Source organism: Falco cherrug, chromosome 5 (genome assembly GCF_023634085.1).
Source record: "Falco cherrug isolate bFalChe1 chromosome 5, bFalChe1.pri, whole genome shotgun sequence".
Lineage (NCBI taxonomy): Eukaryota > Metazoa > Chordata > Aves > Falconiformes > Falconidae > Falco > Falco cherrug.
In genome coordinates, this window is record NC_073701.1 from 92,793,940 (window position 1) to 92,806,045 (window position 12,106).

A 12,106-nucleotide genomic window follows, 5' to 3' on the forward strand; every position below is an offset into this window, starting at 1 on the left:
GGAATTCTGGAAGCTTGGGCATACCTCCTGTGTCTCCTCTGGATACGTTTTCAGTGAGAACGGCTGCTGCAGCTGAGCTTTCAGATGACTCTCATCCAGTTGGCGCATGTTAGATCTGTCCTGAGAATGCCTACTGAACTGAACACCTCAGGGGACTTTATTTAACAGAGTCCTCTCCAAGTCCTGCCGGGCGTAGCTGTGCCTCGTGTTTCCAGCTCCCCTGCACCATCAGGCCGGCTGGGGGTTTGCAGTGATACTCCTCTGAATGCCCGGGGCTCTTGCAGGTGAAAAAGAATATACTTCTGGAATTTAAGCACCTTCAGGCTTGGGCAGGATTAGGTGTAGATTTTTTCCAGATCCACTGCTGGGCTCGTTTACCTGTGTTCAGCCTGAGCGTCAGTTTCTTCTGGGCTTGCCTGGTCGCCCTGGAGATATATATATATGTGCACATCATCATTCAGTGCAGTGCCAGACACCTGTATCTTGCCGCTCGCTGCTTGGAACCATGTAACACGGACCCCTCCCAGGCAAAGAGACCCCCGGCTTCCCCGGGTGGTGAGCTGCACAGTCAGCATGAGCCCAGCAGTTACCCATTAGTCACTTAGGTGTGGTACCTACATTAGGAGTATGGTTGCTTTAGGCTCCATCTTTAGGGAATGGAGGCAGGTGAGCACTTCCAGGAGACCGTTTTCAGCACCAAAGATCTGAATTTCTGCTTGAGGTACTTGCCTGTACTGTGGCCTCCAGGGATGCCTAAAGCTGCTGCACTTTTAAATTCAATGCTGAAGTTGAGAGCCTACATGTGATGGGATGATCTGGGAGTATTCAAGCAATCGTGTAACTGGGCAGTCTGTTCTCCTGCAACGTAGACACAGGCTTCCAAGTTTTGGAGTCATTCAAAAATACAATCTGTAGACATTTTCTGGGATGGCATTATTGTTTGAAAGCTTGAGCAAAATTGCATTGGCTGGCTTTGAGTTAGGGCAGCATGAAAAAAGAAACTTTCCCCATTATAAAAGTAATACTTATGTTTGTTCCCGAGAAGCCTGCAGGCAGAATGTTGAGGTCTGAGTAGAACTGCAGTTTGGCAAGGGAATAATACTCATTCAGGAAAAAGGTGGGGCCTTATTCCAGAGAAGTTTGAGCTTGAGTTGTCCAACTGGCAGTTCTGCTCTGCTTAGCAGAGGACCCAACCCTACTTTGGTGCTAGGGAGCCTCCTTGGGCTGATAACCAGCCATAGCCTAATTTTACTCTGTGTGTCTCTCTCTCCTTACACCACATCAAAATAATGCCCAAAACATAGGCTTTTATCTGAACTGGAGTTGAATTCTGTTAGAAAATGTGCTCCAGGCAGTGAGGACTGGGCTGAGTCTTAAAAGCAACCCAAGGGCCAGTGTTTTGCACACAGGTGGGAGCCTCCCTGTGCCCGTGGCTCTCTTGTCTTGCTCACACTGTTTCTGTTCTCTCTCCAAAGCTGGGGAAAGCACCAATGCAAGTGGTCCAACAGACGTGTTTAGCTGAAGAAAGAGCGTGTCAATACGTAGTAAACAGTGTTGGCCCACACTCAGGGTTTCTTTGAGTGCTTTCTAATTGTAAGCACCTGCTGTAGCAACCTTAAGGCGGCATGACCATTTTCTTTGGGTTTCGTTGGATTTGTTCAATTGCTGCTCCAGACCACTGCTGAACGTCATCATGAAATCATCTCTTTTTCTCCGTTGTAATAGGCAAGAGTCATTAAATAGGCATCAAGGAGTTCACAGCATGTAGTGGTACTTAGCACAGACCCATTAAATGCAGCTAAACCAATTTTCTGCCTTGGTGAAGAGCCTAGGCAGTCAAAGCAAGCGATGGCTGAGGCAGCGGACAAAAAAAAAATTGAAGCAGTGGTTCTGACTTACACGTTTAGCTAATTATGAAAAGTAATGATTGCAGTGCATGTGGACAGCATGGCTTTTAATTATTATTTAATTAGCAGATGGATTAGTGAAGACCCTCAGATATGCACACATGACTCCTATTGACTTTGGGAACCACTTTAAACTTCTCCTGAAGGGGAGCAGATGGAGGTTGCCCCTAACGTCGGATGTTCATCATGTCGATACAACCCTTGTGCTGTGAGGCACCAAACTGCACCAAGGCCCTGGAAACTGGACTGATGCCTTTCTGCCAGTCCAGCATGCCCAGACAGCTGGACTGTTGGAGCCCCGCTCATAAGTTCTGCCCCTGAAATTTCAAATGAGGACTCCAGAGCTGCAGGGCACGTGAGGGGAAGGGATCGTTTCTGAGCTGCAGACCCCAAGGGTGGGAGGAGGTAAGGGAAGGCGCTGTGCTGTGGTAGTCTGTCCCGTACTCTGCTGGGGCACGGAGGGGTTTCCAGACTTGCGGCACAGCCTTGTGCTGCACTTTCCATCACAGGGGAAAAACTGCTCTGGACAGGTCCTGGCATGTGGGCGCGAGCAGATCAGCTGGGAATGGGGGAACCACACAGATGTGCTGGACAAGAGCAGGTGCAGGAGGGGGCCTGGGAAGCAGGACCACAAATAACAATCAGTTAGTTGAAAGGAATGTGCTCGAGCTTGTGGGTCACAAGCCCTGGTGAAAGGGACATGAGAAATTTCTGAAGGGTATAGAAACAGGGACTAATCATCAAGTTGAGACTATACAAGGAATAAGGCAGTCAGTTTGTCAGCTTGCTCAAAGACGTGGTGCAAGAGCTGCAGACATTGTTGTCTTTATTGCTGAATTGCTAAATAGCTAGTGTGAGATCCTCGCAGGAGTTGCCACATAGTTATTGAATAAGCAAGTTTTTGAACCGATCAGAATTAGATGTAACAATTGCTTGTGTGTATATAATCATGATATTCGGCTAGTTAAAGTGACGTCTGCTTGCATCAAGCTGCATCCCGTCTCTCAGCTGTGGCAAGCAGGGACAGCACTGCAGTACCTGACAGCATCCCAACAGTTTGTGTCTACCAACACTGGGAAAGACCTGTCACCAGTAACCCGTGTGTGTGTTTGTCTCCACACCGGAGTGTGAGTTACTTTTGGGTGGGTATACAAGGCACATCTTCCAGACAAGTAAACAACATAGCGGTGTCCTGGAAAATCTGGGATGGACAAGAGAAACCTTTTCCCCCATTCAAATAACTGAGATATGTGTGTGCTTTTGTGTATTCTTCAAAGCAAGGTTTCTGCCTGTGAAGTGTCATGTCACTACCTTGTTCAAATGCTAATGACCTCTTGTGTAAGAGGCAGAACTGGTTGCACTAGTTCCAAGTCACTTGGGCTTCCCACCATTGCCTCCAAAACAGTAATTTGGGATAACATTTCAAGTGCTCTTCTCAGGCTGGGCTGACAATGGTTTATTTCCACAGCTGCCTCTGAAAGTTAGTTTAGGAGAAATATATGTATTGTTTGTGCCTGGTGGTGGCACAGTGGTAAGAAGCCAGCACTCATCAGAAAGACTGACCTTCTGGCTTTCAGGGGTACTACTTTCCCAGCATTTGCAAAATATATTAGAATTTAGACCAAGAATAGCTGTTAGGAAAGTGCCGCTCCACTTCTCCCTCATCATTATTACCATCAGTGGGCCCGATTTCCTGTATGGAGCAAGTTCGGTCTTTTCTTTGCTCCTCCTGGAGACCAGAGCAGTGAGAACAACTCAACCTTTTCATTCTGTATCCTGGAAGAAATCCATGTTGGATTCACCAAGCCCTGACAGTTTTGGGATATGAATCAAAAACATTTTATTGCAAGACAAACAAAACACTTGGTTTACTTGGGAGCAAAAAATTAGAAAGAAACTTTGTCATCATTTAGGGCTTTCTAAACTGCATTTCAAGTAGAAACGCACAAGATTTGGTGCTGGGGACAACTAGTTATGGTAAAACAGTGCAGTAAGAATTGAGAGGTGCTCCTTTCCTTGCAAGCATTGCAGTGAAGGCTCTATAATGCAGCTGCTCTGGGACTCAGGGACACTCATTCATGCTCGATCTGCCCAAGGAGTGGGTCAGGGTTTGTAAACTGAAGGAAGGTGCCTTCTGCGGGTGCCCTGCTTATTTGCTGTGGGTGCTAGATGACAGGCAGTGAGAAGATAAGGTGCTGTAGAATAGAAACCTTAAAGCAGCTGAATATCTTTCCCCTCCTCATGCTCTTGAATGATGAATGATGTACTGCTTATCTATAGGATGATGTACCTATGTTTATCTAAAAGCTGGGAAACATGCAAGGACCCTTATTGCTAACATGAGGGATGTACTAATTGCAAAGTCCTTGGATCTGTCATCTTTAAAAAGGCTCTCTGGTCCTAAGTTCCTGTTGTTTATGAAAGGTGGCAAAGACAAGGACTTAAATCATGGTCACTAGTTTAGTGAGATGTGTAAATGAGTTCCTGGCATTGTAATGAATATGTAAACGATTTCCTGGAAAGTTAATGAATAGGTCTGAGTTGCTTGTATAAAGAGGGGACTGAAAAATCCCCTCGGTGTGGGTGACTTTGGTGGAGGGATCCCCCATGCACCCAGCGCTGGCAAATAAAGATAACCTCCTCCGCTCACTCGAATATTGGTGGCTGATTCTTTAAATCAATTTGGCGACCCAGGTGGGACCTCCTCTGCTCGGCTGCGGGACCCATTGAGAGCGAGCGGGGACTCCCTAGGGTACCCCCGGGGATTTTCCCGGAGGGGCTCCTCGTCTCATCTGGATCACCGCAGGAGCAGACAAGGACTCCATCTTGCGGAGCAAAGGTACTATCTTTATTCAAATATTATATTAATTGTAAATATTATATTAATATTATATTTTGAACAGTACTGTTTTGGATATTTCTGTTCTGGGACTGGTCCATCTGTAAAGCTGTCCGTAAGACATAAGATCATTGCATGCTTATGCAGGATGGCGTATGCCGGGTAGCTAGCACCGCAGGTATACATCTGATTCTGTTCTGGTATTTGTTCCGGTATTAAGGTAATATCAGAACTCTGATTCTGTTCTGGTATTTGTTCTGATATTGAGGTAATATCGGAACTCTAATTCTGTTTTGGTTGGAAGACTGACACGTTTGATGATTTGAAGTCAATCTGTGTATATAGGATTAATAATTATAGGGTTACTAATAATATTTGTTATACTCATTTTATGCTGGAAATGTGAGAACATTTCTGTATTAGGTATATCATGAATGTTGACATGTGGTTATTGTCTTGAACATCCGAGGGGTGAGTGTAAACCTCTATATGTTTTAAAGCGCATATAGTGTAAAGAATTAGTGAGTATATGGTGGGAGTTGCTGCTTAAAGACAAAATTTGTCTCTGAGCAGTTACTCTGTGCTGTTTTGGCATCGATTTTGCGAGCCAGCCAGGAGAGCTCTCCACCAGTGCTGGAATCCAGGGGCCTGGGGACCCTCAGGGCCCCCGACTGCATCTTCTGTCGGCAAGACTCCCCTGCCTCTCGGCTTCTCACACAGGTGGACAAGGACTTCTGCACAACATAAAAGGTATTTATATTTATTCTTTGTTTTGAATATTTGATTGTCTTAAGATTTGTTTTTACCCCATAAGACAAAAGACAGGGCGCCGTCTTGCAGGGTTGAGAAGAAGGGACGCCTTCTGAAAAGGGTAATAGCCCTATTTGATTATCTTAAGATTTGGGAAGCTAAAAACTTCCTTTAGGTTGTCTTAAGATTTGAGGAATTCCTAGAATATAACAACTGAAATAGCGCTCTGTGTCTTGTTTGTTCTACGTATTGTCTTGTTACATGTTCAAAATTGGAGTTATGAAATGTATGTTGAAAAAAAAAATATTCTGGTAATTCTAGGCAAATAGCTGAAAACTTAACACTCTGCTTAAGGCCAGAAAAAAATGAGAATCTGTTTTTTGGCAATTGTTCATTGAAATGCGTACTTTGTGTGATAACGTAAACTGTCAGCATTCCTAGAGTTGTAAGTGCACGGTACCGTGTAGCATACTGCCTGTGTGACTGAGGGCTGCCCAGAGAGTGTGGCGTGTGTGAGAGACGTGGTGTCACTGCAAAGCGACTGGGGAGTCCCGATCTGTGTGTCTGTGTTCCCCGCGAGGGGCCAGCCAGAGATGGACGGAGCGATTGCAAAATCAGTTTATGAAGTGTTGGAATGCATAATTAGACATTATAGCGGGAGACTGTGGACAAAACATTAGAACTAACATCATTGGAAAAAGCACGAACTAGCCTCTGCCCTTAGTGTCGTAGGTGCTGTCTGTATACTCGAGCAAGAGGTTGCAAGTGTCTAAGATATATTATCTCCTTGCAAAAAAACCCCAATAATAATAATAAGAAGAAAAATAATGAGACCAAGAAATAAGGCTAAATAGAGGTCTGGAACTGTGGTGTGTGTTCTGAGATAAGTATGGTACCTCCAGTAATAACTAACACATTGTAGAAAAATGCCAGACTTATTAGGACGATGGGGGGCAGACCGAGCCAAGAAATAAATACCAAAACACCCCTGGGATGTATTTTGAAGCATTGGAAAGAATTTGGCAGAATTCCCAGTGGAAATTTGAACAAAAAGACATATTTAAAATATTGTCAGAATTGGTGGCCTTTGTATACATTAGGTGATGGTGAAAGATGGCCACTCGAAGGAAGTCTTATATTACAACACAATTTTACACCTTATGCTGTTTCTTCATAGAGAACAAAAGTGGAATTAACACCACCTGATCTTTGATTATGGCTCTAGAAAAGGATAAGGGAAAAACTGAGACCTAAACTAGAAAGATATTCTTGTTGAATTTTTTTTTTTTGGGGGGTGGGGGGGGTGGGAAGAGAGAGAAGAGCTGAGGTTGTGGTTCCTTCTGTGGAGCAACCAGAATGAAGCACGTTGTAAGATAAAAACTTGCACTAACGTATGTAAGACCTAAAGCGGGGTGTGGAGAGTCAAAGACCCTGTGAAAGTGTTAAAGTATTGGGGTGAGTTTGTACAAACCCCCATACCCCCTCGAAGGTGCATGCTGGACGCATGACAGGGTGTTTGCTGTTTGCCTGCGAAGGCGTGATATGTAAGAACACAGAGCAACAAGTAGCAGATTTGCATTCAGGGTAAGAAAGAGTTAAAACAGAAGTGCTGTAGCAGAGGCAGGCTTGTGTAACCTGCAGAGCAGGAAGAGCATCTCCTGCCCCGAATCCTTCTGATGGTGAGGAGGAGGGGGTTGCTGTTGCTGACGATTGAGCAGAAGGACCTGACAATGTCACCCCAATTGCTGCAGCATTTGCAGTACAATGGGACCGGTAACGGCCCCTCTAGGGCAGGCGGTGGGTCTGAGGAGAATAAAGGTGAGTCTTTGATGGGGAAATTTAGATGTTTGAAAGTTGGTTGGGAAAGACTTATCAGGATGATCTAATAGGACTAGATAAAGGTTCGAGTTGATTGTTATTAGGTAACTGTGATGTAGAAAAGTTGATAGAAGGAACAGGGAACCTGTACAGAAGGTAAGAGAAGAGCTGGGTCGTGCTGAACTGGTAGAGGAGATGAGGCAGAGACAGGAGGAATGTCAGGCAGAAGTGAAAAGTGAATCCCTCTCCTATGGGATCGGATCACTGTGCATATTGTAGGGAAAGTGGACACTGGAAGCGAGATTGCCCTAAGCTAAAGAACCAGCAAGGGGTTCTGGTGAAATAGGGACTAGGAAAAATGAGGTGGAATTTTTAGTGAATACAAAACCAACTTACTTGGTGTTAAACTTCAGTGAACAGAATTTGTTACAGTTGTGGGAGCTGCTGGCCACCAGGAAAACATCCTGAAACCTTTAAAATACAAACTAAGAAAACAAGTAAGAATGCCAAATTCACCAAAATCTTTGTTGGGATGAGATTTATTAGAACATCTAGATGTTTAAAGAAGGAGAAATGAACCCAAAATTTAAAAATAATCAATTAATTGAAATCTTGAGCTTATCTTTATCCCTGAAGTAAAAGAAATCTTTAACCAGGTATATCCGGGAGTAAATTCCAGGTAAGGCAAAAAATGCTTTACCTGTTACAGTAAAAATGATAAGCAGGAGGCCTGCCTAGTTCAGGTAAAACAATATCCCTTGGTCAGCAGGGCTGTGGGGGATATTGGCATAAAAACTGAAATAAAACGCACTGTGTAGTAGTTCTACTACTAATGTAAATCTGTGTGTTTTACCACGACACAGACTTGTTACGGGATGCACAGATGAAACTGCATTGACAACGAAGTGCTGAATGATGAATGATGCACCACTTATCTATAGGATGATGTACCTATGTTTATCTAAAAGCTGGGAAACATGCAAGGACCCTTATTGCTAACATGAGGGATGTACTAATTGCAAAGTCCTTGGATCTGTCATCTTTAAAAAGGCTCTCTGGTCCTAAGTTCCTGCTGTTTATGAAAGGTGGCAAAGACAAGGACTTAAATCATGGTCACTAGTTTAGTGAGATGTGTAAATGAGTTCCTGGCATTGTAATGAATATGTAAACGATTTCCTGGAAAGTTAATGAATAGGTCTGAGTTGCTTGTATAAAGAGGGGACTGAAAAATCCCCTCGGTGTGGGTGACTTTGGTGGAGGGATCCCCCATGCACCCAGCGCTGGTGAATAAAGATAACCTCCTCCGCTCACTCGAATATTGGTGACTGACTCTTTAAATCACTCTGGGTAATGTTATTGGCGGAGGCTACACAGGGCCTACAGGAAGATCATTTCATCCAGTCTCTCCACCACCGTGCCAGGGTGCGTCCCTCATTTTCCACTGGCACAGCACCTCTTGGTGCTCAGCGCTCCGCTGCTGTGGCTGCAGAGCCAGATACTCACTGCACCGTGCACTTCGGGTCTGCCAGCAAAACCCACGGCTCACCTGGCCCAGGATCTAAGGGATGTTTGTAATTGCCCTGTGCCTCAGTGCCTAGCTGTTAGACAGGGATGCCAGGGAACTGCCCTCACATTAAGAGGCCACAGAGGAAAAAAATTGTTACTTCTGATGCACTCTGATGTCACGGGTGGGATGAGAAAACAACAGCCTGCGAGGAAGATCAGCACTGCTGTCAGTGCAGAGGATAGCATGGGTGATAAATAAGGCCTTGGGCTACAGAATGCATTAAAAAGATCAGCAAATTCAGAAATGAGTACTGACATGCCTGTTCACCGGGCACAGTGGGGAGTGCTGTGCTCTACCTCGTGCTGTAGCTGTGTGACGGATCTGCCCCACGGAGGGGGCATCCACCCACCTGGGTACTGCACCGCTTCACTGTGCTGCTGCTGGGCTGCGGATGCAATTGCACACCCATCGAAGGGGCATGGGGGTGTGAACTGGCTGGAGTGGAGGTGATGATGGGGATACTGGGTATTGCGAGAAAACAGGGGAATTCCCCACTGAGGGCTCCTGAGGCGGGCACTGTGTGAGGTGGGAGTAGGACCAGGCAGTGCAGTATCCCACTCTCCATACATTTTAGCTGTGTGCTCCTGGGTAGCCCAGGTCCTGTGGCAGGATTTTGCTCTGTGATGTGGACTCACTTGCACAAGCTACTTCCTCACTGCAAACGGGGTGATTAGAGCCCCTCTGCCTCTGAGATGCACCCCTTCCCCCAGTATGGATTCTGGTAAAATATTTCCCATCTTCTAGCCTTTGTCTTAGCCCTTGTTTCTTCCATTCTTCATAACTGCTATTGTTATTTTTTTTTCACATGCACAGAAAGCATCGTAACGTAATACAAATCAATAATTCTAATACAATAATTATGATAACTACAACAAAGGGCTGCTTCAGCCACATAAAATGAGGTAGGCAAGAAGTAAACTTTTCCCAGAGGTCAGAAAATCCAAAGGAAGTGTCATCTAGGGATACTTGATGTAGTATTTTGGGGGTTATCCAAATTTGTTGCAAATCCGTTTCAATACGTTTTTCTTGGTTAACATAGACACAGCAAGTTTGATTAATAACCATACACAATCCTCTTTCTTTTGCTAAAAGTCTGTTCAGACCCATTCAGTTTTGAAGTACTACATTTCTTAATGAAGAAACTTTGTTGGACTCCCTGTACAGCGTCCATGGTGAGTTTTTCCATTTGTTCTATTGTGGCAGAAATATTTATTATTGCTTTTTCTAACTCACCCCTAATGAAGGAAGATGCCGTCTCGCAAAACTATGGAATGCTGAGGGGCTTTTGGGTCATCAGGGGGTTATTAGTTCCTCATTTAACCAATTTCCATGGGGATCTCAAAACACCTGGTGGAGGATGCGAATGATTAAATATCCTGCCTTGGGGAACTGGTATCCTACCCCAGATTCACCTTGCCGTCAGTTAGGTAGTCTTTTCCTGGCCCTGCCATCTCCACATAACCACCATAATCCTTGATGTAAGCAGCTATAGGTCTGATTAGCGAGCATATCTAGATGCACTTTTCCACATTTCAGGGTAATACTATATTTTCCTTTTGTATTAGTTGGTGTTAGAATTGGCGGGCCACATACACTCCAATTCAGAGCAGTATAGTTTAAACTGAGCCATCCTGTCAGTGGAGCATTCATTCCCATCATTCCCTCTAATTATTGTAGAATTTCCTGATTTCTGTACTTCATATCAGGGTCCTGCCGTACTATCTGGAGATTTGTAACAACCAAATCCTGCATGATTAAATGGCCAGCTCCAATTTGCCTGTGATACCATTACACCATATAATGGAAATTCTCTACTACCTCTGGAAAATGCTGAACATACCCAGCAATCTGCCAGATTCAAAGCATTCGTTACATTATGGGTTAATTGTACAAACAGATTCTGGTCCCAAGAATGAGTTCCTATTGTACAGAACATTGTTAATATACAAACAATCAATGGTCTTTTTGTTGGATCCGAAGCCGCAGAGGTCTGGTAGGTGTTGATTTCCATTGTGACTTAGGGGCTGCCTTCGCTCTGGTGTGGCGGATCCAGGATGCTTGTTCCTTAACTCTGACTGCGGTATGGGATGTAAGCAGTATTTGGAAAGGACCTTCCCACTTCTGTTCCAGAGGTGAACCTGAAAGAGGTCTGACACATACATAATCTCCTGGCTCCATGTTATGCACAGGTCCATCAAGACCTGGAGCTCCAGTTCCTAAAACTACGTCTCGAAGCTGTTTCTGCATGCTTCTTCCATAATCAGTAAGTACTTCATTCTCAACTCGGGCTGACGCTCTGCTCCTGTTTGTATACTATAAGGTCTCCTATACAATATCTCAAAAGAACTTAGCCCTTCTTTAGCTCTGGGCTTGGTTCTAATTCTCAGGCGCGTCAGAGGCAATGACTGAGGTCAAGATAAACCAGCCTCCTGTCCAGGTTTTACAATTTGCGGCTTAATTAGGTGGTTCATTTTCCACTTGACCACTTGCTTGTGGATTATATGGGGTGTGTAACTGCCAGTCTATTCCTAAAAATTTAATAACTTGCAGAATGACTTTTTCAATGAAGTGTGGCCCCCAGTCGGATGAGATTACTGCTGGAACCCCAAATCTCTGTACTCTTTCTTGTAATAGTACTTTGGTTACTTCTTTAGCTTTGTTGGTTCGGCAAGGGCATGCTTCGGGCCACCCTGAAAAGGCATCCTCAATACCTCCTGCATGACCAGCAGGTATTATATTAGGACCCCCCTTTTGGGGTCGGTGAGCCTGGATTGCGATGACGGTGCCACCTTGTCCCGCGGCCCCACGGGGATTTCAGGAGTTCACCTGGCTCCCGGCTCCCCCTTCAGCTCAGCTGCCCCCTGCCCCGCACCCGCCCCGCACCCGCCCCAGCCCCTCCGCACCCCGCTGGGGTCTCCTTCATGTGCCCACATGCCGGGGGGGTCCGTGCCCTGGGGAGCCCGTCCCGGCGCGGGCACGGAGGGGAGCGTCGCAGAGCCCCCCGGAACGGCGAGCGCGGCTCGGGGAACGCCGGCCGAGGCGTCCCGGGGCAGGGGGGGCGCGGGGGCCCCCAGCCCCGCAGCGGGCTCGCTCCCGGGGCTCGCTCCCCGTGCCCCGAGTAACCCCCCGGCGCCGGGCGAGGGGCTGCGAGGAGCCCGGGGGAGGGGTCGGGCCAGGGCCCCTTTCCCCGCGGGGCTCCGGCTGAGGGCCGGGGCGGGGGGACCC